The sequence below is a fragment of the Myotis daubentonii genome, chromosome 7, assembly GCF_963259705.1.
Source record: "Myotis daubentonii chromosome 7, mMyoDau2.1, whole genome shotgun sequence".
NCBI lineage: Eukaryota > Metazoa > Chordata > Mammalia > Chiroptera > Vespertilionidae > Myotis > Myotis daubentonii.
The window spans coordinates 14,711,365-14,733,843 of NC_081846.1; the positions used below are offsets into that span (position 1 = coordinate 14,711,365).

Genomic DNA, 22,479 nt, shown 5'->3' on the forward strand with positions numbered 1-22,479 from the left:
CTTGCAACCACAAAAGACCTGAGCTGACACTGAGGAAGGATGGCACTGCGGCCGCCTCCAGACTTCTTGCTCCGTGGCACGGTACCCTGCTTATTTCTGAGCCAACTGGAGTCAGTGTTTTCTGTCACTTGCAACCAAAAACATCATAACTACTACGTGCAGTCCATGTATTTAGGATGAGGATGTTTGAACTTAGCTAATGGAAGTCTCTGGAGGAGATTTCAGGACAAACATGTATTCCCCCCTTTTCACCCAAAATATTGTTTTACATTCTTCAAAATCATTGAGGACCCAGTTAAATAGCCCTTCTGTCAAGCTGAGCAATTTATTTTTATTTTATTTTTGGTGTTTTTTAAAATATTTTTATTGATTTCAGAGAGGAAGGGAGAGGGCAAGAGAGAGATAGGAACATCAATGATGGGAGAGAATCATTGATTGGCTGCCTCCTGCACGCCCCACACTGGGGATTGAGCCAGCAACCCGGGCATGTGCCCTGACCGGGAATCGAACTGTGACCTCCTGGTTCATAGGTCAACACTCAACCACTGAGCCACACCAGCCGGGCAAGCTGAGCTATTTGTTACTGCCTGTGGTCCCACAGCCTCTCTGCCACTCCTCGACCACAGCGTTTTACTCAGCCACTCTTTCAGCAAATATTTACTGAGTACCTGCTATGGGCTTGGTAAAATTTTAGACTCGGGGAACTAGATACATGGAGATTCCACTCTAGAGGGAAGACAGAAAATAAATTTTAAAACTTAAATGTGACGACTCTTATTAAAGGGAAAAAATTCTTATGAGAGCATTGAAAAGAGGGGGAAAGAACTACCTCAAATTTTATTTTGTTGTTATGTGATTTTCTGTTTGCATATCAGTTTTTCTCACTGTACCGTGTGTTCATGCAATCTTACACCCCCCACCTCACCCCTGGGAGATTGTATTTTCCGAAGATGGTTGCAAAAGCTTCTCACATGTCACGCATTCTGCGCCGTGCCCTTGCCATACCCCAGGGGGGAGAGGAGGCAGGAGGTCCTAAGGCCCCTCCCCTTGAATCTCAGTGAGCTTGTGGTGGTTTTGACCGATAAAATATGTTGGAAGTGATGCTATGGGACTTCCATGGAGAGGTCACAAAAGACAATGCAGCTCCCATCTGGTTCTCTTGCAACACGTGTTTTTTTGAACTGTTCCTCCTTGTGACGCTCCTTGGAACCTACTTATAGATACTCCGGTTGATAGTCCCAGCTGCGTGAACCTTCAAGTCACCCCAGGCAGGCCAGGTGTCTGACTTATGAGTAAAACAGCTTCCGGATGATTCTAGTCCCCAGCCTCCGGTCACCCCCAGATACTCAAGTCCTCCCAGCTGAGGCCCCAGACACCAGGAGGCAGAGACAAGCCATCCCTGCTGTGCCCTCTCCAAATGGCTGACCCACAGCACCCACCCGCACAGTACAATGCCTGGTTTACGCCACTAGTTTGGAGTGGTTTGCTCCACGGTAGCGATGACTGAAATACCCCCCAATTTGCCTTCCTGTGAAATCTTAGACGACCGAGTAGAACATTTTTTTTTTTTCCTTTTTACCTGACCCAGTTGGTGATCAACTTATGCACTGAAGCTTGGGAACTTTCATCCATCCCACTTTCATCCTCTTGAGTCTAGCTGTTGATGATATGCATGGGAAATGTCTAATCTTTTAAAACACAAATCTTCACCATTGATCTGAATACCCTGCTGCCGTGAGTTCCCAGGTCAATTGTGTGTAGTGGGGAAAAAAGTGCCTCCTTTTATCCATTTTAAACATGGCTCCTTTTCATCTCATCTTGTCCTCTTGTTCTTCCCCAAGTAAAACGATTTCCATTTTGTGGGGACCCAGACACTGAGAACTGAGTTGAGGCAATAATCCCTCTTTGAGCTGGTCGCCCAGAAGGCCTCGGGCGTGCTGGGACACAGAGCAGTGGATTTCAGCTGGTGGCTTAAAGGTGATGGAGCCCACGATGCTAATTAGTCACAAGTTTAGTTCCAGGCTTGTAAAAAACGGCCTCTAAATTCTGCAAGAGGCAATGAGCTTCTTCTCGTGGTGCCGAGAAATGGAGCGCAGATAGTGGGAGGAACACGGGCAAGTTCAAGGACAGTCTGGATTCAAGTCTCCTCTTGTGAGCCAGGTGTGTGCCCTTGGCACAACATCCTCTCAGGACTTCGTTTTCCTCAACTACAGAACGAGGAGATTCAAGCAGAGGGCCCTGTGGTACCCATTTGCCTTTGACATTTTGTGACGTGTGTGTATTTGCCGGTTAATATGAAACATCTACTACATCAATTCATGGGAAGAAATCATTGGTACTGTAAAGAGCTCCAGTAGCTCTAAAGAGGGCCTGGAGACAACACCCTCCCCCTTAGAAATATCCTCTAGTTTTTAGAAAACAAATATCTTTTTTCCAAAAACAGAACCCACAGTAGCCTTTCGCTACTGAAAATACATTCCTGCTGAAACCGTTAAGTGACAGTTCTCGTAGCCTGAGTCCTTTTGGTTTGGGGTGCATTCCTGAGGGTCCATTCGGCCTTGCTTCCTATCAATCCTCAGAGCGGCGCTGCTGAACGCTGGTGCTGGGACAGTTTCATGCCAGGAGAGAATGAATGGGTGGGGTGACAGCTTCTGCGGCAGGGCCACCTTGGGGAGGAAAAGAATGGCGTCCAGTGAGGAAGGCAGCAGGGACTATTCAGGTGGATCTCCGTCTGAAATGCCGTCCCAACCCTTTGCCCTGTGCAGAAGGGAACAGCAGCCACTGTTTGGGGCTGGGAAAGCATTCGGCCTCACGCAGCCGGCACTCATGGCACTTTTCTAGTCTGCTAAATATTTCCCCAGCAGTTGTGATTCTTGTTTTAGATTTATCTTCATTGTTGAAAGTATTACAGACGCCCCCCCCCCTCTGTTTGCCCCATTGACCCCCGCCCCCTACCACACCTCTACCCCCAGGCCTTCACCTCACTATTGCCTGTGTCCATGGGCTATGCATATATGCATTAAGTTCTTTGGTTAATCTCTTCCCCGCCTACCCACCCACCTTCCCTCTAAGAGTCTTCAGTTTTAGAACTTGGTGGACTCAAACTGATTTCTTCAGCTCTGCATCCTGTTTTGCTGAATTTTCATTTTTCAATCCCAAGTGGGAGAAATGCCTCTCATGTCTGATTTTAAAATTCATCGCAGAAGCACCACTGTTGAAAGGCTACTATGTATTGGGGTGGTGGATTGCTTTTCACTGGTGGGTCGACAAACTCTATCAATAGCAACAAGTAGCATGACAAGGCCCTGTTCAACAGAACTTATTTGCAAGGTTACAAAAACAAAAAACAAATAACCTTTAAGGTCCACATATCTCACGGAGGGTATACAATCTTAGACAAGCCTGGCTGGCGTGGCTCAGTGGTTGAGCATTGACCTATGAACCAGGAGGTCACGGTTCAATTCTGGTCAGGGCACATGCCCAGGTTGCCGGCTTGATCCCCAGTCAGGGGCATGCAGGAGGCAGCCGATCAATGATTCTCTCTCATCATTGATGTTTCTATCTCTCTCTCCCTCTCCCTTCCTCTCTGAAATCAATAAAATTATATTTTAAAAAAATTAAAATAAAATCTTAGACAAAATTTCAGACAAATAGAACAACAGCAGTGAAATTAATAAAATAGTATATCTACTGCCCAGAAGAGCTTTTGAAAATATGTATTTTAAAGCAAACAACTCTCCCACCTTCCTTAATAACATATCTCATGTCATATATGATCACCCACATCTACTTCTTCCTCATCTATAATAATAAAAGCAAAATATGCTAATTAGACCAGATGTCCTTCCAGACGTCCTTCCTTCCGGATAAAGCCACGGTGAGCGCGAGCCGGGGCCAAGGCCCTTGCATGAATTTTGTGCATCGGGCCTCTAGTCATAATATAAAAGAACATTCTGATGTCTTTGCTAAGACTTTCAAGGAAGCCTTGAAAACATCACAGCAACATTTGTAACAAATAATGTGCTCAGTTGTACCAATGGGAAAACCAAAGCTCATGTAGGAGGAATTATTTGGTTATTACTTGTTTATTTAGGCTATTTGGTTAAAGCAAGTCACAAATACTATTTGTTTCTCAGAGCTGTGCTGCACTCTCTAGGCTGCTTTCATGCGCTCAATGACCCCTTGGTAGTCGCTATGGAGGGTAACTCAGTGCAACCAAACACCACGTCTGTTCCCCTCCTGCCATTGTACCCACACTCTGGCTGGGGGTGACTTTGTTGGCTTCCATCCCCTTCTGCCCATATTGGCTATCCTGCATTAATTGCTGTTGCCCAAAGGCACTCTGCAAAGGTAGTTTCCTGTCGAACTAAGTGCATCATGAACTGGTCAAGCAATGGGTTACACTTTTTTTATTTTTTTTTTATTCGTAGACTTTGTTTCTTAGAACAGTTTTAAGTTTTCAGAAAATTGGGCAAATAGCACAGAGAGTTCCCACATATCCCTTCTTTCTCCCACTCATAGTTTCTTCTATTACTAACATTTCACATTGGTGTGGTACATTCGTTGTAATGGATGAACTGAAATAAATATGTCATAATGAACAAAAGTCCATAGTTTACATCAGGATTCACTCTTGGTGTCGTACAGTTCTATAGGTTTTGACAAATGGTGTCATGTCTCCGCTGTTACCATGTCATACAGAATAGCTTTGCTGCTCTAAAAATCTCCTGTGCTTCACTTAATCATCCTACCCCATCCTCCCCAACCCCTGGAAATCACTGATCTTTTTATTCCAAAACTGTGCCTTTTCCAGAATGCTATAAAGTTGGAATCATATAACTATGTGGCCTTTCAGATTGGCTTCTTTCACTTAGCAATATGCAGTTAAGGTTCCTTCATGTCTTTCTGTGGCTTGGTACTACATTTTTTTTCTTTCTTTTTAATATAATTTTTAGTACAATTTTAGGTTTATAGCAAAAATGAGTAGAAAGGACAGAGTTCCCTTATGCTCCCCATTTGCACAGCTTTCCCTATTACCAACACCCACTCCAGAATGGCACACTTGTTACATCCTTGACGGCATATGATGTACGGCATCTTTTCATACACTATTTGCCGCCTGTATATCTTTATTGGTGAGGAGTCTGTTTAGATCTTTTGACCATTTTTTAATTGAGTGGTTTAATTTTTTTTATTGCTGAGTTATAAGAGTTCTTTGTATATTTGGATATGTCTTTTATCAAATATGTGTGTTACAAATATTTTCTCCAAGTCTTATTCTCTAACATTGTCATTCACAGAGCAGACATTTTTTTTTTATTTTCATGAAGTCCAACTTACCATTTTTTTGTCCATGCATCATGCTTTTGGTGTTGTATCTAAAAGGGTGTTTAAATATCTGGGAAGCAAGACTTTAAGAGATCACTGGACTCCAGAAGGAAGCTTGAAAATCCTAGGGAGATGTCATGAGTGGGACTTTCAGCATCTGAAGGTGGCTGCTGGCTCTGCATCAACCTGAACAACAAACACCAAATATCTGTAGACCTTCCCTGACTCTCCATCAGTGCGCTTGGACCGACCATGTCATCGCTTCCATCTTCTCGCGTGGACTCCACCAGTTTGACCTTTGTGAGAAGGAAAGATTTAGATTTCGTTTTTGGATATATCACTGCTTCTTAATTCTTGATGATTTTCTAAGGCTAACAAAGTATTTAAGTCTTTCCAACAAAATTGTTCAGCCAATCCAGTCTTCCTAACACGGAAATAGAGATAAACAACTCTGGTTTATTTTTTTAAAATATTTTTAAATTGATGTCAGAGAGGAAGGGAGAGGGAGAGAGAGATAGAAACATCAATGATGAGAGAGAACTATTGGCAGTCTCCTGCATGCCCCACAGTGGGGATAGAGCCTGCAACCCAGGCATATGTCCTGACTGGGAATCAAACCATGACCTCCTGGTTCATAGGTCGATGCTCAACCACTGAGCCACACCGGTCGGGCTCTGATTTATTTTTTAAAGATGGTAAGTTCTATATTTTTAAGAAAAGTTCTTTGCCCTAACCCAGTGGTCAGCAAACTCATTAGTCAACAGAGCCAAATATCAACAGTACAACGATTGAAATTTCTTTTGAGAGCCAAATTTTTTAAACTTAAACTATATAGATAGGTACATTGTTATTAACTTAATTAGGGTACTCCTAAGGCTTAGGAAGAGCCACACTCAAGGGGCCAAAGATCCGCATGTGGCTCGTGAGCCGCAGTTTGCCGACCACGGCCCTAACCGGTTTGGCTCAGTGGATAGAGCGTCGGCCTGTGGACTAACGGGTCCCAGGTTCGATTCCGGTCAAGGGCACGTACCTTGGTTGCGGGCACATCCTCAGTAGGGCCTGTGCAAGAGGCAGCTGATTGATGTTTCTCTCTCATTGATATTTCTAACACTATCCCTCTCCCTCCCTTTCTGTAAAAAAAAAAAAAAAAAAAAAAAAATCAATAAAATATATTTTAAAAAAATTTCTTTGACTCTAACATAAGAAACTCCAAATTGGCAATGACATTTGTAAGAAAGAATTTTTAAAAAGCAAGTTACAACTGATGTGGACGTGTAGTGATCGCAATTTCCCGGGTACCCTTGTTTAACCATAGACCCCGCTCTTTTATATCAAGCATCTTTGGTGATTGTCACTTACAGCATTTACCTTCCTGACCTCATACTGCCATGGCTGGCTTGTTAGTAACTATTTCACAAACGTCTGACAGCCCATCTTGTACCTATGTTATTTTTCAATCTACCTCCAATGTGGGCTCCTTTGAGGCAGGAATCAATGGTTTTCACTACTCAGCCCAGAGTTTTCCATGAAGCAAGCCTCAATAAGTGCTGTTGAGTTCATTTGTTGAATCTTTATCCAATAATACTTACAAAGTGCTCAAGAGAATTACATTTTTGAGGAGCCACACTTATGAAAAGAATATAGGGAAATGAAGGTTCAGGGAAACCATCCAAAATTCCCCAAATGCTGAAATATAAGATAAAGGAGGGAAAAAGAAAGAGCATGTTGGTGATGTTCAACTGTATGTAGGAATTATGTTGAGCAGGATTGTTCTTCATTTCCCCAAAGATTAAGGGAAGAAGGAAATGTAGGTAAAATAAAGAATCAGGAAGCATGGAAGGAAGAATCTTTGACTTTAGGAATATTGGTGGTGGTAAGCAGAAGGCAAGGAAAAAAGAAACTGGTTTTCTCTTAAAGGACACAAAGGTTTGTTAACTTAATGAAGTCCCAACAAAGGGAACACCCAAATGCTGAAGACTGGGCAGCCACATGGTAGCCAGGTTTCCATCCATGTGCCCGTGGGTGAAATTAATGTGCAATGAGCAAGTCCTTGATGGCAAGAGAAACTCAACTCAGTGCCTCTTCCTTCCTTATGGGTTCTGTGCAAGACAGTGAGTGGTAGGAGCAATAGCCGTGATTAATGTCAAAACACTGCCTAACCTCTCTGCTGGAAATCAGAGGCAAGGACAAAACACTCTTTTGAAGGGGTCTCTTGAAAATTTGCAACACCCTATATAATAAAAGGCTAATATGCAAATAGATCAAACGGTGGAACAACGAACAACTGGTCGTTACAACGTGCGCTGAAGACCAGGGTCATGCGCAGAACATGGTGGGTGTTGACCGCAGTGGGATGGTGGAGCAGGTGAGCGGGGGTGCCAGACCAAGGCGGGGCACGGTTGCTGTCATTGGGATGAGCCTCTAATGGGTTACTGAAAATTCTTTGCTCCCATGCGCTGTGGTCCCGCCCAGTGCTCACACCTGCTGCTGGTGCCCAGTGCTGGCCCCGATCACTTGGCACTGTCAGTGGGTGCAACAGTGACTGTCGGCCCCAATTGCCCCTCAGGGCCTTTCTACCTCCTGCTGTTCCTGAGGGGCGATTGGTGCAGCAGCCGCAGCTCACACCTGCTGCTGGTGCCAGCCCCAATCGCTCTGCACCATCAGCGGGTGTGAGCGGGGCTGGTACCATCAGTGTGTGGGAGCGGTGGTGGCAGACAGGGGACCAGAGGTTGCAGAGGGAGGGGCTGGGCGGGGGCATGGAGGATGGGTTGAGACCCACCCCTGTACCCGACCGCAGCCTTGCGGCCTGCAATTCCTTTCAAGGTGCACGAATTCATGCACTGGGCCCCTAGTCTTATAATAATAGCTCATGTATGGAGCCTTTGATATATGGGAAGGGATATAGGGGACCAAATGAGGTAAGGAGGAGCTAGTGTGAGCACCAGTTAGCAGTTGAGGATGTAGCAGTTCTGTGAGGTCACCTACATGGCTAGCCAAGTTTCTTAGCCAATGAGTGCGAGACCCAGGCACTGATCCCAGATTTCTATCCCAGTCCAGAGCTCTTGACCCCCACTATCTTGCCCAATGACCTTTGGACTTGAGACCTGCCTAAACAAGTCCTTGGTCAACCCCACTGGCTCCTGGTTTTCTATGATTGGCTTGAATGCCAGTTCCAAGGTCTGGGCCCACTGTGGCCAGAAGAACCTCTGCAGCTGCTCTCAGCCTTGGCTGCACATTAGAACCACCTGGGAAATTTTTCAAAAATGTTGATGCCAGGGTCCCACCCCTAAAGATTTTGGTTTAATTGATTTTCAGTGCAACGTCAGCAGAGACGTTGTGTTTAACTTTTTATTGAAGTATATTATGCATGTAAAAACGTGCTCAGGCTGTCAGTATACATTGCAATGAATTTTTACAAACTGAAGGTACCTGTGTAACCACCACCCCGCTCAAGAATCAGAATGTCACAAGCACGCACCAGGCTCCCTTCTAGTCTCTCCTCCTCCCCGCCTCTCCCACTGGCCAACCACTATCCAGACTTCTGACAGCATACATAGTTTGGGCCTAGAGTTTTTTTAAAAGAAGAATCTTCTAAAATATATTTATATTGATTTCAGAGATGAAGGGAGAGGGAGAGAGAGATAGAAACATTAATGATGAGAGAGAATCATTGATCGGCTGCCTCCTACATGCCCCCCACCAGGGATCGAGCTCACAACCCAGGGCATGTGCACCGACTGGGAATTGAACTGTGACCTCCTGGTTCATAGGTTGATACTCAACCACTGAGCCACACCGGCTGGAATGGCCTAAGATTTTTAAAGTTCCCCAAATGATTCTAATGTGCAGCTACCACTGACTATTGTCTTACTGGTTGAAAGTAGGATGAACTAAATCAAATGCAGAGATACAGGTAAACCAATATGAAAGCAAATAAGAACTCCAAGCTATACTTTCACATTAGCTAGCCAACAGGGATTTTTTTTTTAAAGTGTTTTTTGGTTTTTTTTTTTTTTTTTTTAACAATATCTTTTATTTATAAACAACTTTTCCCAGCACTCACCTCTTCGTGAAAGAAAACCTGCCACCTTCAGAATTGCCTAAATCACATTTGCAGATAATAATAAATCCATGTACGGAGTGCTTTCTAAGGACCAAGTGCCTTCCTGAATGCTTTACTCGTTATCTTCTTCAATCCCCACGACACCCGATGATAACAGGCTCTCTTATTTCCCTACTTTACAGATGAGGAAACCTCGTCGTGAACAGACAGGCAGCTTGCCCAAGGGCACACAGTTTGTACCGGGTAAAGCCTAACCTGCAGACTGCGATCCTTCTTGCTGTACCTCCACTGTGCTTGGTATTTCAAAAATCTACGCCCGCCGACCTCTGCTACTAAATACCTGGACAAAGGTGAGCGCCACACTGGTTCCCTCACTCAGTGGAGGGAGCTGGGACGGTATCGTTACCTGTGTGCGCTCGAGCGGGCCTTGATGACCAGGTAGCTTTACTTCCTTCTTTCATTCATCGCTAAGGAAACGAGCCAGGAAAGGAAGTTTTGGATGCCTTAACAAGCCGAAGGAAGGAAATTAAATCCAAGCCCCAGGGGAGGAAACGCTAGGGAAGGTCTTCACTTGACCTATGACCTCCGAGCCTCAGAGGTACAAGTATGTGGCCTCTGTTAATACAACCCGTGGCCAGTGAGGTTACTATTATTATTTAAGTTAACCTTCATAGCGTATTCACTTGTGAGTATTGTCGTTCGTGTAATTATAAAAGTCTCTGCAAGTGCAGCGAGCGTCTAATCTGAACCAGATCGGGCGCCGATGGTCACGGAGTTTTCTGGGTTGGAAACTGGGTCCTCTCCGGTTTCCTGAGTTTGCTCAGTTGTTTGGATTCCGTGTCATATGTGATCAGCCTCCTCGCATATTTATTCTGGCAGCGGAAGGGGTAGGGTGTGAGGAAATCTCTTGGAGAAGTTTTCATTGAAAACTCTAAGTCTTACTTCGTGAGCACTTTCAGAGAGCAAAAGACAACTCAGAAAATGTCAGGCTTATTGCTTTTCCATTTTCCTCCCCTAAGAAAACAGAGTTTCTTGGGGTTGTTCATGTTCCCCCCTGTTTTTAGGTCCCCCCCCCCTCTTCCAGGCCCCCACATCCTTTTACTCACTACGTTCAGTTTCCCTGGTCCTTTGCTATGCAACTCCCTTTGAGCCAGAGTGTTGGGTCTGTTGCTCTCTAATTTTTTTTTTTTCGGAGCAATTTCCCCAATATAAATTACACCCTCCATTACTTTTCTCTCCCTAGAGCCGTGAATCACATGCTAAGAAGCCATTAGGGTGGGGGCAGCTGGATACAGAGCCCGGAGGTTTGAGCCAGTGCCGGCTTGTCACCCTCGTTCTCTGTTTACCCTGCTGCGGCGGCAGCCAAAGTGCAGCCTGGTGCTGAAGTCACCAGCCAGGGAGGGCCTCTCGTGCCCCGTCTCACTTCACCATGTGCTCTGGGTACCTCTGCTTTAGAGCACTGGCCTGTGCTTGGAGGCAAGAAGAAAAATTAGCTTAACGACACTTGAACACGGGGCAGATTGCATAAGTGCCCCAGGTCTGCATCCCTGTCTGCGTCACTACCCTCTGCCACGGGACTTCGCAGTTCTTTCTACCAAGAGATGATCCACTGATTCGACTGGGGCATCTGCTCTGGGTGTTGGTAGATGGGATACCAGCAGAGGCTTGGAAGCGTGCTTGCATCACTGGACTTCTTCTCTTGCCCCTTTACTGTTTCCATGAGAAGAGCACGCCTGGGCTGGCCCAGGGCCCTAGGATGGGAATAAGAGATACGTGAGGCAGAGCTGCCCCCAGGAAGCTGCCCAGCCCAGCCCAGCTGACAACAGAACCATCCAGCTGACCCAGAGATGCATAACAAACCCAGCCACGATCGATCGGCAGGTCTGCCTAGCCAACCTTCACCTGAACTGCAGGTGCAGGAGCCGGAGTAGGAAGTGATTGGTGTGTTCAGCCTCTGAATTTTGAGGTGGTTTGCTCCCCAGCAATTGCGTTGAGATCATGGCCTCTGAGACAAATATGATCATGATATGAGCAACGAGAAACAAAAGCACTTTGCAAATGTCAAATTGTGAGGAGAGGGAATAGACTGTTGAACACATTCTGGACCTGGAACCTGAAGACCTGAGTTCAAAGCCACTCATGCCCCCAATTACTCTATACACTTGGGCAGATAATTTAAAATTTCTGGGTCTTACCATAAACTTACAGAGCTGGCTTGCAAACTCAAAGCCATGAGAGCTTCGAGAGCATGTCAGAAAATTAATATGGTCCTAGAACTTCATTGGTAGAGTTAAGAAAAAGACAGGGAAGGTGGGAGAGGGGTCAGAGAATAATTCATTTGGGTATAAATGAAATGTGATAGCCCCCAAAAGGACAGATACATGGAGTGGGGAATTGGATGATTTTGAAGAATATGTTTGATCAAAGGCTGAGAGGTAGACTTGGAGGCCAGATATAAAGCCCCATTTCTTCAGAGACCTGAGAGTGTGGAATTCATGAATGAATAGGTAGGAGAAAACCTTGAAAATGGCTTACAGAAGGCACCTTCCCGACATCTCTTCACTTGGAGTACAGCAAAGCCGGAGACAATTATGAAGTCTTTGGTCAGGTGGAGAGATAATAGTCCAGACTGGCAGTTCAATACACCTGTCTGGCTCTCTCTGAGCTACCGTTGACTTTTCTTGGTTGTGTATTACCTGGCCTTCGACAAGTCGCCTATCCTGTGGACAAGTGGATGAAACACGGTTCATCTATTCATTATGTATCGGTTACATGCCACATTCCAGGAACTATCTGGACCCTGGGGATGAAACAGTCTTCAGACCTGGTTCCCGAGTTGGCTACCAACTCAGGTAGGTGGATTTTTCATACATTGTCATTCATGTCAAAGCATATACCACTAGATTCTTTTTTCGAGGGGACAATTATAGGGAGGTGAAGTGGCTTGTCCAAAGTCACAGAGCTTATAAGAGAAAGAAGAAAATGTATACCTTTTGACCCTGAAATCTGTCTTGTTTCTACTGAACTATGCTGCATCTTTTTGTTGGCTGTTTGTTTTTATTTATAAAAATGTTACTTTTACACTTTTTTGGGTGCACATTCCTGTACATAAAGTAGTAGAGTTAGGTGCTTGAGTTTCTTTTGTTCCCTGGAGAAGCTGTGTGATTTACAGTCAGAGGATTAAGGTCTCAGTTTCCAGGGCTTTGGAAGTTGGTTTCTCTACTGAATAAGGACTGAGCTTAAATGTACAAAAATAAGGGAATGTTTTAATCAAGTATGGTTCCTCGGCTCAGTGGGACACTTTGAAAACATTAAATATAATGACTATCAAACTTTACAGGTGAGAGTGTAGATTGTTATAGCTCCTCAAGGATATATGGGAAGGGATATAGGGGACCCAATGCTACCCTGGTCTAGAGCTCTTGATCCCCCACTATCTTGCCAGGGTATCCCCCAAAATGTATACACACTTTAACAGCCGATTCTATTACATTTTGAAAATGAAATGTATTTTAATAAACACTGCCTTTATAATTATTCAAAGTGTGTATACATTTTGGGGGGACACTCTGGGTATTTCAGAACTACAAGTGAATGTGTCCTTTGTTCTAATAATTTTAGCTTGAGGAACTTATTCTACAGAAATATTCATAGACATACAAAATTATTCAGAGCAAAATTATTTGTTTTCCCTGGCAGGATATTGGAAATAACCTAAATGACCATCACTAGGGAACAGTTAAATAAATTATGGTACCTCCTTAGGATGAAATAGCATGCAACTATGAAGAAGAAAGGAAAATAGGAAGAGAAGAAGAGGAGGAGGAGGAGGAAGAGGCTCCTCATGCATTCACATGGAGTATTTCCAAGGTGTCCTGTTCATGAAGATGGTAGGATAATGCCCAGGGGAGAAAGGGAGTCTCTGGGATTCCAGAAGGAGGTCACTATGACTTACTGGCTCAGGCAGTAAGTTCCTGCTTCCTCTGTGCCAACACTTACTGACTATGTATTATGTGGAAGGTGCTCGGGTATGTTTTATAGAATGTCTACAATGATACGAGAGAAGGCCCTCTACCTACTACAGTCTAGTTGGGGTTGTACATAGTCTTTATATATAAAGATTAAACCCATCACATGATCAGTGAATGAATGTGGAATCAGCTTGAGGTTGGGATGAGGACAAAGTTTGAGCTTCAGGGGATCGGGAGCCTTCAGAAGAATTTCACTTGAGTTAGAGAAGGGTTTAAACAGAAGGATTGTGGGAGCCAGGCAGGGCCTGCCAGGCGGGCCTCTCTTCGCAAAAACTGAATTTAGAACGAGCAAGGTGAAGTTGGGGGCAAATAGGACCACTTTGGCTGGAGACGGGGAGACGAGCTTATAGAGCAACTCAGTGATAAGAGCAGAATGGTAGGTTGGAGCAATACTGAAGAGGACCTGGGACGCCAAGATAAAGATCTGGAATTTTGTTCAGGCATGTGAACCAGGGGCAACATGCACAAAGCAATGATTTGGAAGTGTAATCTGGCCACCCTGTGCCAAGTGGTTAGCAGCGGAGGAGGTCTGAGGTTAGGAGACGCCTGAACACCTCAACAGAAGTCCAGGGACCAGGTGCAGAGGCCCAAGCTAGGTCGGTGGCTGGGAAAGTAGAAAAAGAGAGAGAGAGAGAGACACTAAGGCTTTATTTCTCAGCCTACCCTGCCTGGACATGACTATGCATTCTCCGGACAAGTCATAATTATCTTGGGTTTTATTATCTTGGGTTTTACAGGTGTATGACATTGCTGTTGTGCAAGTACATGGGGGCCAAAGAACCTCATCCAGTTGTGTCTCTGGCTGTTTGTCTGCAGATGGTTCCAGACTGAAAACTGGTGTGAAATATGCTTCCCACACATTCAGAGCTGCACCCAGCCTGCTTCTGTGCCCACAGAGAAATCACAAATGGAAGTCCCCTTCCTGAAAGCAAATGCTAACGGGTACAAGTGGTTCTTAAAAGTAACTTTTCTAGTATCGATCAGAACTTCCGTTGATGTTTTCATTTTAAAAAGGGGGTTGCTAAAATAATGACAGGGTGGCTATTTTCAGGTCTTTACAAGTATTAAATAGATTGTGGGTGCTATCATGTGACGAGGTCTATGCTCTATTGCTAAGTGGTAAGAGCAAGTCTCCTGGCAGTAGCATTACTGCTTCTGCTGGAAGCATCACATATAGGTTAGGCATGGAGTCGGGGAGGCCACCCTCCAGCTGGGGTACAGGACACGTGGGAAGGAGGGTGCAGAATGGGCATGTCACTTTTTGCTTTTGAATTGTTGTGGTATTTGACGAGCAGGTTAATGCCTATAAAGAAGAAATTCTTAAGGCATTTAGTGTATTCCAGAAAAGAACAGCCCCACACTGCCTTCCTCAGGCTCAAGCCCATAAGAAAATAAGACGAAAATGCTAGTTAGGGAAGTAGAGGCAGGGAGGCGATAGTGAAAGTCTTCCTTGATTCCATAAACTGCTTCTCCAGGCTTACTCCCCAGCAGAATCTAGTCTGGTTAAGAGCTTGGATTTGTCTCCTTGGGCAAGTTTCTTATGTCTCTCGGCCTCAGTTTCCTCAGCTGTAACATGAGGCAGCTGTGGTAAAATGAACTAAGGGATAGAAAGCACCACTTTGCAGATGGCGGCCACCACCTCGGAGGCCTTCCGTAATTGCTGGCTATTATTACCATCGTCTACCTGACATTTCCAAACACTTAGCATTGCCCTTGTACCTTTCCTTGACCCTTTAATTATTTATTGGCTTGACCCCCTACTAGAATGTGCACCTTAGAAGCAGGTTTGTAAGTTCTTTTAATTGTTTTTCTTCTTTGCTGACAAAAATAATACATTGTTTTTAAAAAATATATATATTTTGTTGATTTTTTACAGAGAGGAAAGGAGAGGGATAGAGAGCTGGAAACATGAATGAGAGAGAAACATCAATCAGCTGCCTCCTGCACACCCCCTACTGGGGATGTGCCCACAACCAAGGTATATGCCCTTGACCGGAATCGAACCTGGGACCCTTCAGTCTGCAGGCTGACGCTTTATCCACTGAGCCAAACCGGTTAGGGCAAAATAATACATTCCATTACCCTCAAAGGAAAGTAAAAAAATCTGCCTTCATCTCAAGCCCTAAGGATAATCTTTGTTGGTTATGGTTTCTACAGGGTAGGAATTGGGGCTACCCCATGGCCCCTTGTTGGTAAAGGGCAAGGTAGTAAGTATTTGTGGCTTAGCAGCCACATGGTATCTGCTGTAGCTACCGAACCTTGTCCTTATATCCGTACAAAATACCTAAGCAAACGGTGTGGCTGTGGTCCAATAACACTTTATTTCCAAACGCAGGCTTTCGCCCACTTTGGCCGATTCCTGTTCCAGAATAGTACTTGCTGTTTAATAGGAATATAATGTGAACCACATATGTAACTTTATATTTTCTTATAGCCATACTGAAAAAAAGTTTTTTAAAAAAGCAGAATTAGGTCTCTCTCTCTCTCTCTCTCTCTCTCTCTGTTTCTCTCTCTTTCTCCCTCCCCCCTCTCTCAATTAAAAATAAAAAAAATAATGAAAATTGAAAAGTGGAATCAATTTCAATAACATGTTTTATTTAATCCAATGTATCCAAAATATTTCTTCAACGTGTAATCAAAAGAAATAATTATTGAAACATTTTACATTCTTGTTTTTGTATTAAGTGTTTGAAATTTGCTGTTACATCTCAAGTTGGACTAGCCCCATTTCAAGGGCCCAGTCGCCACCCGGGCTAGGGGCTTCCATCCTGGACAGCTTATCTGATAGCCTTTGTATGCATATAATTGCACACATTCTTAAAAACAAAAGTAACATAACATGCGTGCTTTTTTTCACTGCCTAATCTTTCTTGGAGATCTTTCCCTACCTTCCCATAAAGATCAACCGTTTTCTGGACAGTGATAGTATTCTACTGTTTAGATGTAGCATAATCTATTTGATCAGTTTCCTATTGGTGGGCATTTGTATTGTTTCTAATTTTGAATTGTTATTTAAAATAGTCCAGGGATTGTCCTTCTACGCAGAAGTCCTGGCACCTGTGGGAGTATATATTTAGAATAAATTCTTGGGAGTTGAATTGCTGAGTCAAAGGCTGCGTTGACATTGAACTTTGTAATGACTATGGCCAAGCTGGAAAGCTGGAATTCTATCTTGTTTTTCTCTGTATCTCCAGCATGTTTGCTCTCAGTGGATAATTGTTAAATGAGCGGATAGATAAAAATCTATCCATTGAGAGAGGGAGGGAGGGAGGGAGAACTAATACGGAATAAAGTGGGGACAGTTAACTGCATATTGAGGAGAGACAAACCGAAACACCCTGGGGTGGTAGAGGGAAAGCTGTTTAATATTCAGTTAAACTCCTGTGCGCTCAGCCCAGTTCCGAGCCCTGTCCCTCTCAGGAGGTCTCTGGCCTTGGGTCTCAGGCTGTGGCCTGTTGTGCTGCACTAGGAAATACTCTCTGCGTCTGAAGGCCCAGACTCCCAGGCAGCATGCAGGACAGGGTGTCTAGCTAAGGGTGGAGGTAGGTGTTGGAGGTGGTGAAAGGACTGCCTCCCAGGACTGCCTGGGGAGAACCCTGCTCCTCGGGAATCAGACAGGCTCGGGGATTCCGGAGTTCCACCTGCCGCTGATGCGAAACCTGCCGCCCTCTTGGAATGAGGGGATGCGTCCTCCCAGGCCCCGCGACCTGTCACCACGGTGGCAGAGAAGTTTCCACTCTCCAGTGGCCAAGCACACAGACAGGAAGTCTGACTGTAAAAGCCTGAATGTGCCTTGCGATCTTCCCTGTCGCCCTTCCTGCTGAGTTATCCCCTGGCCTGTCTCTCGAACCCGGAGCTCTGGCCACACTCGCAGCCCTGCCTGCCCCTCCTGCCCACCGGCCTCCCTCACGCATTGTTCTCCAGCACATCCCACCCTCCTGCCAACTCCACCCTGAGAGCCGGCTGTTCTGTAGCCTCTGGAAGGCAAGGCCTGGCTTCTTCATCCCCAGAAGCTGCCGTCGTTGGCACATAGTTGGCACTTAACAGATGTTAGCTGAGTAATGGGAGAAAATAATCACCAGACTTCAGCTTGCCCTCTAACTTCTATGTGAATAACTCACCGGACAAGCACTGACCGAGTGCCAGTTATATGCCAGGCACTAGGTCAGGTGAACGAGACAGACAGACAGGTCCCTAAGGTCATGATCTCAGGCTCTTTTCTGACAATACCTAACACTTCACAGCTCCCCAAACACCCATGGATCATTCTGTACCTTTATTCACTCAAATATTTATTTGGGCACCTATTATCTGCTAGCATTAGCTAGACACATACTCTCTCCCCTCCCTACCCCCAATATATTTTTATTGATTCCAGAGAGGAAGGGGGAGGGGGAGAGAGAGAGAAACAGCAATGATGAGAGAGAATCATTGATTGGCTGCCTCCTGCACACCCCCTACTGGGGATCAAGCCAGCAACCTGGACATGTGCCCTTGGCTGGAATCGAACCCAGGACCCTTCAGAACAAGGGCCAATGCTCTAGCCACTGAGTTAGACCAACCAGGGCTAGACACATACTCTCTTAATCCTCACAGGAGCCCTCCAACTCAGATAATACCGGCCCCACTTTACACATGGCGCTGTGGGATTAAGTAACTCGCCAAATCTACATATGCCAGGAGTGTCTGGCCAGGGTGCCAGCTGAGGGTTCCTTGAATTGCTTTTCTCTGTATCCCTACGCCGCAGTCCTCAGTACCTCTCATTGTAACTTCTAAATATCTCGCTGCTTTACATGTTTCGGAATGGGAGCTCCCTGCGGTGCCAGCGTGGCTTGTCCAAGTTACTGTGGCTGGTGGTCAGCCAGGACTAGACTCTAAAGAGCACAGGCTTACTTGCCAGGTTACATGGCTCTTTATATTTTGAAATAAAATAAAAGTGGGCAGTGTTACTGCTCCTTGGGTGCTAGGATCCGAGGGGCTCGTGCAGCAGCGGCGACGGCGTCACTGTTCAGGCCTTTGCCTTAAATTCAGGCCCAGAGTCTCCACTTCCTCCTGCTCCCACGCTTCTCCCAGCTGCCAAACCGTCTCCCTCCCAAGGCCATGCTTTTGGGAGCAAGGAAAGAAAAACAAGAGTAAGTCGTTTTGATTAAATAAGAACTAATGGATCCAGGCAAAATGATTGTAATCAGACCCACAGACACTCTCCTGGCCAGGAGGGGGAGATTCTGTGAAATAATAATGCTTACATTCTCCTCTTTTTTTCCCTTCCCGCTCTGAGCGGTGGACTTTTCTGCCCTGACGCTGTTTAAAATCTTGCCAGAGGCAGGAACACACAGGGAAAATATCCTGCCTATAAACAAGGAAAAGCTTCATGGAAGGGACTTGGCGTTTGGAGACTTCTATTGGGATTGGCAGCAGGAAAATCTAACGCTCTGGAAATAATGACCCAGCATTAGGTCACTTGGGCAACGCAGCCACCCTGCACAGACTGAAAATGGTTGCCTCAGCCTCTTTTCTCCCCAGCTCGAAGCCACAAGGAGGATGGTTCATGCATTTATTCAATATTCAATGATCTTTGCTATTTACAGGGAATTTGAAGAGATCCAAAGTGAAAACACAGCTCTTCTAGATTACAGTGTGGCGGGAGTAACCCCGCGCAGGAGAGCTGTGGGGCCACGTGGGTGGTGATTGGTGACTCCCAGGGATCCTCCCGTAGCCGCGGCCTGGCTGCTCTCTGCCCAGCGTCCAGGCTGGAGTCTCACGGCCAAGTTCCCCTCTACAAACTCTAAAAGGCCTCCTGTGCCTCCCACGACCTCTCACAGGGCTCGTCCCATTCCCAGAAGCACCCTAGCTCACCCCACCAGAGAATTGTTTTTTGTTTAATTTTTTTCTTTTTAAAATTATATATATACTAGAGGCCCGGTGCACAAAAATTTGTGAACTCGGGGGGCAGTGGGGGGGGGGTCCCTCAGCCCGGCCTGTGCCCTCTCGCAGTCTGGGACCCCTCAGGAGATAACGACCTGCTGGCTAAGGCCCACTCCCGGGTGGCAGAGGGCAGGCCTAATCCCTAGGTACAGCCCCTGGTCGGGCTCAGAGCAGGGCCAATTGGGGAGTTGGGGCACCGCCCCCTGTCATGCACAGAGCAGGGCGGATCAGGAGGTTGCGATGCCACCCTCAGTCACGCTCAGGGTAGGGCCGATTGGGGGGTTGGGGCACCGCCCCCTGTCACACTCAAGGCAGGGTCGATGGGGAGGTTGCGGCGCCACCCCCTGTCACACACAGAGCAGGGCCGATCAGGGGGTTGGGGCACCGCAGCCTGTCACACACAGAGCCGCAGGGCAATCAGGGGGTTGGGGAGCTCCCCCATATCAGGCACAGAGCAGGGCTGATCAGGGGGTTGGGGCACCTTCCCCTGTCACGAACAGAGCAGGGCCGATAGGGAGGTTGTGGCCCTGCCCCCTGTCACACACAGAGCCGCAGGACGATCAGGGGGTTTGGGCGCTGCCCCCTGTCACGCTGATCCTGGTGCAGGGAGGCCTCGCGGCTCCCCTGATCCCGGTGCTGGGAGGCATATTACCCTTTTACTATATAGGATAGAGGCCTGGTGCACGGGTGGGGGCCGGCTGGCTTGCCCTGAAGGGTGTCCTGGATCAGGGTGGGGGTCCCCACTGGGGTGCCTGGCCAGCCTGGATGAGGGGATGATGGCTGTTTGCATCTGGTCACACCCCCTTCAGGGTGGGGGTCCCCACTGGGGTGCCTGGCCAGTCTGGGTGAGGGGCTGAGGGCCGTTTTCAGGCTGGCGGGTAACTGAAGCTCACAACTGCTCCTTTTTTCCTTTTTTTTTTTTTTATTCTTGGATTTATGGCTGTCACTGGAGCTGAGAGCTGGCTTTAGCTGTGAGACCTCACTGCTGAAAGCAGGTTTCTGGCTTTGTTTACTTTCTGTATTTGAAACTTTGTTGCGACTCCAGCTCTGAGATCCTGGCTGACTGAAAACAGGTTTCTGGGGTTTTGTTTAGCTTCTATATTTGTAACAATGTTTCTTAGCAGCTCAGAACCCAGCAGCGGCAGGCGGGGAACGTTGGAGTCCTCTGTCACTGAAGCAAGCAAGCCTCCTGTTCGTGTCAGTAGCCTGGCTGCCGGCCGCCATCTTGGCTGGCAGTTAATTTGCATATCGCCCTGATTAGCTAATGGGAAGGGTAGCGGATGTACGGCTAATTACCATGTTTCTCTTTTATTATACAGGATATATATATATATATATATATATATATATATATATATAATTGATTTTAGAGAGGAAGGGAGAGGGAGAGAGAGCTAGAAACATAAATGATGAGAGAGAATTATTGATTGGCTGCCTCCTGCACTCCCCACACTGGGGATCGCCCACAACCCAGGGATGTGCCCTGACTGGGAATCGAACCGTGACCTCCTGGTTCGTAGGTTGATGCTCAACCACTGAGCCACATCAGCTGGGCTAAATATTATTTTTCAATTACAGTTCACATTCAGTATGATTTTGTATTAGTCCCGGTGTACAGCACAGCAGTTTGACAATCATATTCTTGACAGAGTGATATGTCAAGCCCCTGCCTGACCCCACGCAGTTATTTCAGTGTTGTTGCCTGTAATCCCTGTGCTGTCCTCTACATCCCAGGGCCGCAGGAGAACGGCGTATCATCACGTGACGGCTGGGCCTGGATCCTCTGCCCTGTCGGATTGTCGAGGAATGAAGAATAGGTGCAGAAGGTGGGAAATTGGCCCCAGGAAACTGTGAGCTGGAGACGACACTGGGGGAACTTTCTGGATCTAGACCAGTGATGGCGAACCTATGACACGCGTGTCAGAGCTGACACGCCAACTCATTTTTTTGGTTGATTTTTCTTTGTAAAATGGCATTTAAATATATAAAATAAATATCAAAAATATAAGTCTTTGGTTGCAAATATCAAAAAATTTCTATATGTGACATGGCACCAGAGTTAAATTAGGGTTTTTCAAAATGCTGACACGCCGAGCTCAAAAGGTTCGCCATCACTGGTCTAGGCCAATCAGTCACTTGCTCATTCTTCCCTAGCCACATCCAGAAAGTCACGGTGAGCATCGTCTTTTCCTTACCTATGTTCCAGGATGGGGATGCTGGCCAGGCTTTCCCACCTCAACTTCAGGGCAAGGGGTCTGACAAGGAGCCATCCATGTTCTCCGTGTGTCCACCTGAAAGCATCCCCCCTGCCTCCTGTCTGTCGTCACCGCATACCTCGGAGGGCATGCGGGTTCGGTGTGGGGCCACCACAGGAAAGCCAATAACCACAAGAGAGCGAGTCACACACATTTTTTGGTTTCCTAGTGCATAAAAAAGTTATGTTTCTACTATACTGGTCTATTAAGTGTACAGTAGCATCATGGCTAAACAACAATGGACATTCTTAATTGAAAAATACTTGATCTAGCTAAAACATGCCAACCATCAGCCGAGCCTGTTGGGAAAATGGCATCAATAGACTTGCTTGACGCAGGGTTGCCACAAACCTTCAATATCTGTGAAACACAATAAAGCGAGGTGTGCCCGGATGGCTCCTTTTTCCCGGGTGAGGAAGCTGGGGTCCTGCGGGGTTGACTTACCCAAAGACAAAGAGTGAGGACTGCTTCTTAAGGTCCAAACACCCCAAAGACACTCCCTATGACACTTGTAATATCTATGGGTGAGAAAATACATGGAAGGGAAAAAGCTACTATGAATGAAATGTAATCTCTTTAGCTAGATTGGCATTCTATGAACTATGATAGTATCTACAGCTTTAAAGTATTATGACAATATTAATGGCAACTACTATTATCATGTACTTATTATGTGCCAAGTATTTTGCTAAGTGCTGTACATGCATGGTCCATAATTCACCCGCCACCCTACAGGGTGGATGGAGACCTTTATTATCCCCATTGTATAGATGAGGCTCAGAGAGATTAAATAACTTGCCCAAGCTCACATTGGTGGGACGTGGTGGCCTGAGAATTCAGTCTGACAGGCGTGAAGGATTTAATGCCACTTGATCCC

General features: G+C 46.1%; 1 long non-coding RNA gene across 2 annotated transcripts; it reads left to right on the forward strand.

Moving 5' to 3' along the window:
- The first annotated feature begins 9,628 nt into the window (after nucleotides 1-9,628).
- Nucleotides 9,629-21,735, forward strand: LOC132238172 (uncharacterized). Of its 2 annotated transcripts, none has more exons than XR_009453744.1 (4): nucleotides 9,629-9,741; nucleotides 10,635-12,243; nucleotides 13,091-14,364; nucleotides 21,502-21,735. It is a non-coding gene; the product is annotated as an uncharacterized LOC132238172 (long non-coding RNA). The 2 variants fall into 2 exon arrangements; XR_009453745.1 differs by having other exon boundaries at nucleotides 21,554-21,735.
- Nucleotides 21,736-22,479: the final 744 nt, after the last annotated feature.